Source organism: Phyllobates terribilis, unplaced genomic scaffold, assembly GCF_046119375.1.
Source record: "Phyllobates terribilis strain yellow unplaced genomic scaffold, ASM4611937v1 Scaffold_9__5_contigs__length_417890890, whole genome shotgun sequence".
Classification (NCBI taxonomy): Eukaryota; Metazoa; Chordata; class Amphibia; order Anura; family Dendrobatidae; genus Phyllobates; species Phyllobates terribilis.
The window spans coordinates 162533588-162540595 of NW_027362769.1; positions in this window are offsets into that span (position 1 = coordinate 162533588).

Genomic DNA, 7008 nt, shown 5'->3' on the forward strand with positions numbered 1-7008 from the left:
GTACAGGTAATTCCCCTTTTTCCACCGCAGCAATACGTCCGTTACAACACTTGTCATAACACTTAGGGCTCCAGGACTTAATTTCATTGGTAGACCAATCCAGTACAGGATTGTGCAATTTTAACCAGGGCAACCCCAAAACTACTGGAGAAGGCAAATTATTTAATACTACCAAATCCAAATTTTCTTGGTGAATACCATTAATAGTGAGGGGAAATTCACAGACCTTGTGAGTAACACTCTTCAAGGGGGAGTGATCGACAGAAACCACAGCAATAGGGGATGACAAAGGTTTGGGTTTTAATTTAAGTTTTTCCAAGAATCCCCCATCAATCACATTTAGAGTAGAACCACAATCCACAAATACCCGAAATTCAATTAATTCTTCCTGAGCAGCAGTAGTAGCAGAAAGAAATACACCCTTAGTATTTAAACAGGCTATATGGGCATAACTGACCTTTTTTTTTCTTTGTTCATACGAAGCACACAGTTCTTAATAAAATGGTCAGATTTCCCGCAATAAAAGCACAAACCTTCAGAAGACCTGCGGTCTTTTTCCTGAGAGCGGGGTGCCATTGCCCCAATCTCCATCGGCTCTCCAATGTCAGAACAGACCCTCTCAAGACTCGGAGCTGACATGGCAGAGGATTTACTCTCATTAACCCTTGCACGCAGTCTCCTGTCCACCCGTATAGCTAATTGCATTGCCTCCTGCAAGTTTCCAGGTGTGGGATAAGCAATCAGCAAATCCTTAACCCTTTCACCTAGCCCCGCAAGAAACAAACTTTTCAAAGCTGAATCGTTCCACCCCACCTGGGCAGACCACCGAAGGAAGTGAGAACAATATTTTTCCACATTACCTGATCCCTGCCTCAAAAGTCTCAATTCAGTCTCAGCTGATGAGACACGATCAGGATCATCATACAACAAACCCAAAGCAGAAAAAAAACTATCCACTGATCTAAAGCATGGATCACTAGGTTGGAGAGAAAAGGCCCATCCTTGAGGTTCTTTGCGCAAAAGTGACATTATGAACCCTATGCGCTGTGATTCATCACCAGAGGATCTGGGTCTCAAACGAAAATACAACAAACAAGCATTTTTAAAGGAAAAAAATTCTTGTTGATCACCAAAAAATAAATCAGGCAAACGTACCTTTGGCTCCATAAAATGTGCTCCAGAACAGCTACTCACGTGTTGTTGGAGCTCGGCCACCTCCAGAGAGAGTCCCTGCAGGTGTTGAGCCAAATCCTGAACCGACACCATGATGGAAACTGGAAGTCTTTCCTTAGAGATATTTTTGGGCTGGACTTACTGTTATGATCTGCTACAAGCACTAAGGAAAGAAAGGAGATCTGTCCCTACCATAGAACTAAGCTAGATCCCTACAATGTAACGGGGAACCTGATCCTGCGATCAGACCCGCTAAAGTCGTCGGCTAGTCTGTACGAAGACCTATAGATGCAAGGGAGGGATCCCTACAAGAACTAGGGACTGGGATAAAGTTGGACACCTCCTAGCAGAAATTGTAGCAGTAAAAGACAAACACACAACATAGAACATTAAGGTCCGAAGACCTAGCTAAACTGACTGAGATAGGTAACTAAGCACCAAGCTAGCTTAAGAGTAGAAATTACAATGAAGTCCAGCAAGGCCAGGAGGGCGGAGCAGGACTAAATAGGCAAAAAAGGTCATGTGACCAGCAAGATAGAAAAAACCTAACAGGAGAGTTCTAACACACACCTGTTACTTGCCACAGGTGAGTTTGAATGAGCATCATGTGCTTGAAACAAAGTTGTGTACCCAACATTTTAGAAAGGTGACAACAATTTTGCCTGGCCCATTTTTGGGTTTTGTTTGAAATTATCTCCAATTTGCCTTTTTTTCTGTTTTTTTTGTGTGTTTATTTTTTTTCAATCTACACAAAGGAAATGTCTATAACAAATCATGCTTTGAGCAGGGGGTTGGACCAGATGACACAGGAGGTCCCCTCCAACTCTACCATTCTATGATTCTATGTTTAATTGCAATAATTTTCTGGAAGAAATACTCCAATTTTTCTGGAACAACTTCAAAGGTGCCAACACTTTCGGCCATGACTGTATATTTTTTAGAGCAGTTGTGATCTGTGGAGTACTTTTTTAATTCATTGCGAATTGAATTTCCTGGGAAAATTCGGGCAACGTGGCAAAATTTTAAATTTCCAAAGGTTCATTCATCTCTGCTATTTTTGCAGCTTCTATGGAGAGAAGAGATATATAAACACACACGTGCCGTATGTAATTTCCCTTGAAGTTATTCTCATTGTTACATTGTGTTTTCTGCAAGATATCGCTGTTAATGATGAAGAATCCGAATGCTATGAATCAAGATGTTTGTGTTCCTCTCTCCGGCTGCTATTACAGTACAAGCCCCATCTATCAGGAGGATGTAGAGAAGGAGCGCTGATTAACAATGCATAGCAGATGGCGCACAGCAAAGTGGACGTCTTAAGCTTCTAAAATCATATAGCCATTATCGTCACTGTCACCCTCCAAGTCTGGGAAGCCGGTGGTGTAAGAGACTCAGATCCTGCAGCCATGTACTTCATCTCACGCCGCCTTTCAGATCACATTTGTTTGTGAAAATTAAGTGGCGGAATAACAACGAGTCTCCCATTTCTGTAGATGCGATTTACATAGTTTTACATAAGCAAAAAAAAAAAAACAAGTATATGTAGTGGGAGAAGAAGTAATCTAATAGAGCCAGATGGAAGCAGAAAGCCCAACTTCAGACAGAGAGCGAGCGCGCGTCTACGTGCAGCATATGTAATTGGCCGGGATTCTGCCAGGCTTTAATTGTCATAATTTAGGAATGATTGAATTACCCAGAAGTGACGGGGAATTGTGTTTATTTTGATTGAAGCATTAGAGGGATTGAATCTTTTCTCCAGATTCAGACAATGCTTCTGCGCAGCCCGCGATCATCAGCACGCAGGGATCCTTTACATAATCGGCTGTAAATGAGGCGGCACAATCGTGACTAATGCTCCGCTCGTGTCAGGACATCAGTAAATGGTCTACAAAAGGTGATTAACGTCACCTTTTAAAGTAAATTTAGTAAATCTCTGCGCTGGTTAATTCATTTTTGTTTTTCTCATGCAGAGCTCCGGATCCTCTGCATTGACAGACAGAGATTTTCCTGTGTTAGCATAGCTGACCACAGTCTAGACTTTTGCAGGGGACTGCCCCAATTCTTCAGAAACAATCATTGCAAACTTTGGAAAATGTCCTAGTCGAAAAGAGGAAAACTTTTATAAAAATCAATGAAACAAAGTGTGGGCAGCCCTTCAGGTATGAAAATTTCTAAACAAATTATTACCCAAAGGGTAAATAGACCCAGTATAAGGGATGCATTAAAAACTAGCTTTCAGTAATTTTCATTTAAAAGTGGTCTTTATTTAAAACTACTACAGTGGACCTGTATTATATCACTATACAGGAGGGTTTCTCAACCTTGGAACACCTCTCTATCAGCCACAACTAGTTAATATCTTTTTGTATATTGATATCTCCCTAGCATGATCATGGCTGCTCCTATAGATCCATGTAGCACTTTATAGATACATCTGTTTCATTCTCACAGTCTCCACTGAATTAACTAAAAAACACACACATATAGCTCCCCTAACCAGTTTTGCCTGTACAGGCTTCATCAGGGGACCAGAGTATCTGATACAACTATGATCATTATAGTTCTGGTCCCCTGATGTAGCCAGTATAGGCGAAACTGGTTGGGGGAGCTATATGTGTGTTGTTGTTTTTTTAGTTTCTTCAGTGGAGCCTGTAAGAATGAAATAGATGTATCTAAAAAGTGCTACATGGATCTATGGACTGCAGCTATGATCATGCTAGGGAGATATCAATATACAAAAAGAGATTAACTAGTTGTGGCTGATAGAGAGGTGTTCCAAGGCTGAGAAACCCTCCTGTATAGTGATATAATACAGGCCCACAGTAGTAGTTTTAAATAAAGACCACTTTTAAATTAAATTAATAAAAGTTAATTTTTAATGCACCCCTTATACAAAGTTTATATAAATGACACCCAAAAATTTGGTGTTCCTGTCTAGTTTGGTGCAGTTTCTGATCAGACAGGGGGAAAGTACCTAAAGAGATTGTTCACAACATAATAATATTATTATTATTCTATATTATCATTATAATTATTATATCATATTATTATAATTCATTATTATTATTGAATATTGGTATAATTATTATATAATATTATTATTATTTGGCCCATGGTGGTCTTAAGATAAAAAAACAAGCACAAAAAATACTTCAACTCATCCTTACTGCCTCTTTTGCCAGGGAATGTCACGTGACTGCTGCAGCCAATCAGTGGCTGCTGACTGACTGCAGCAGTCTAAAAAAGCCAGATGAGTATCTGGCCCATTTATACTATCTAGTTAACAATCCCTTTCAAATTCCCAATATTGCCAAGAGCAGTGCTGCTACCGTACGTGTGCATATGGTGCTTGATTTTAGCAAGCTGTCTGGTTGAATGCTTCGTGCCCAGTGGTTTTTCTCCTCTTCGGTTTCTTTTCTCTCTGTCCTCACATACATGGTACTTGGTAAATGCGCTGCATAGAATAGGAGGCAAGGGCTGAGCGGCCAGCTCTTTTGGATCTGGTAGTCACATGAACTGAACATGTGATGGGCGGCTGTTATGATTGTGGTCACATGGGTTCTAAGAGGAAGGAAAGAACTACCAAAGAAAGCAGCCACACATGTAGCCAACTGGTCCCTGTACAGACTAGAAAAGGCCATAGCCACTGGTTCCCTAATAAGCCGTTGAGGGGTTTCTCGTACCTCCTGAAGAACCAGAGGGGAGGCCACAACAAAAATCCAACAAAAGGTAGAGGAAAGCGTGCAGGGAGACCAAAGAACCCAGGGTGAGAAATGTAAACCATTTCACAAAGGATAGACAGGGATAAATACGGAGAACCAATCAACAAACAGTATAAGTGAAACATCCCAGACCCCCAAACGTGAAAAAGAAGGGAAAGATGCTAGGTAGAAAAACTCACAGATTTGCAGCAGGAAAAACAACTGGGGCTTACTGTACAACGTAAGGCCCTAGCTGAGGAGCTGGAACTCCAAACACCTATCTAAATGGAAGTATAGCCAGCAAGTGAGGTAAGTGAAAGGTGAGTATATAAAGCCCATTCAAAAATGGAATAGGACAGAGCCAAAAGGGAAAATGGACAACACCTGGAGAGACGCCAATCAAAAAGGGAAAATCAAGACAAAAGAAATCATCAGCATTAGACAGAGATTAAAAGGATTGTAGCCCAACAGTGAGAGAACGTGTCCACGCAGCAAAAAGTCTCTGGATTGAATACTGAAATAGAGCCATGACAGTGGCATTGCCAGTAGTAGACATCAAGGGTCTAGACTTAGTACCCAGCATGGCCCTAATAGTATTCATTATAACAGGGATTCTAAAATTTACTGTGTGTATATATGTATGTGTATATACAGTACAGACCAAAAGTTTGGACACACCTTCTCATTTAAAGATTTTTCTGTATTTTCATGACTATGAAAATTGTATATTCACACTGAAGGCATCAAAACTATGAATTAACACGTGGAATTATATACTTAACAAAAAAATGTGAAACAACTGAAAATATGTCTTATATTCTAGGTTCTTCAAAGTAGCCACCTTTTGCTTTGATGACTGCTTTGCACACTCTTGGCATTCTCTTGATGAGCTTAAAGAGGTAGTCACCGGAAATGGTTTTCACTTCACAGGTGTGCCCTGCCAGGATTAATAAGTAGGATTTCTTGCCTTATAAATGGGGTTGGGACCATCAGTTGTGTTGTGCAGAAGTCTGGTGGATACACAGCTGATAGTCCTACTGAATAGACTGTTAGCTGCTTTTTTCTTGCCATAATACAAATTCTAAGTAAAGAAAAATGAGTGGCCATCATTACTTTAAGAAATGAAGGTCAGTCAGTCCAAAAAATTGGGCAAACTTTGAAAGTGTCCCCAAGTGCAGTTGCAAAAACCATCAAGCGCTACAAAGAAACTGGCTCACATGAGGACCGCCCCATAAAAGGAAGACCAAGAGTCACCTCTGCTTCTGAGGATAAGTTTATCCGAGTCACCAGCCTCAGAAATCGCAGGTTAACAGCAGCTCAGATTAGAGACCAGGTCAATGCCACACAGAGTTCTAGCAGCAGACACATCTCTTCAACAACTGCTAAGAGGAGACTTTGTGCAGCAGGCCTTCATGGTAAAATAGCTGCTAGGAAACCACTGCTAAGGACAGGCAACAAGCAGAAGAGACTTGTTTGGGCTAAAGAACACAAGGAATGGACATTAGACCAGTGGAAATCTGTGCTTTGGTCTGATGAGTCCAAATTTGAGATCTTTGGTTCCAACCACCGTGTCTTTGTGCGACGCAGAAAAAGTGAACGGATGGACTCCACATGCCTGGTTCCCACCATGAAGCAAGGAGGAGGTGTGATGGTGTGGGGGTGCTTTGCTGGTGATACTGTTGGGGATTTATTCAAAATTGAAGGCATACTGAACCAGCATGGCTACCGCAGCATCTTGCAGCGGCATGTTATTCCATCCGGTTTGCGTTTAGTTGGACCATCATTTATTTTTCAACAGGACAATGACCCCAAACACACCTTCAGGCTGTGTAAGGGCTATTTGACCCCAAGAAGGAGAGTGATGGGGTGCTGCACCAGATGACCTGGCCTCCACAGTTACCAGACCTGAACCCAATCGAGATGGTTTGGGGTGAGCTGGACCGCAGAGTGAAGATAAAAGGGCCAACAAGTGCTAAGCATCTCTGGGAACTCCTTCAAGATTGTTGGAAGACCATTTCCGGTACAGACCAAAAGTTTGGACACACCTTCTTATTTAAAGATTTTTCTGTATTGTCATGACTATGAAAATTGTACATTCACACTGAAGGCATCAAAACTATGAATTAACACGCGG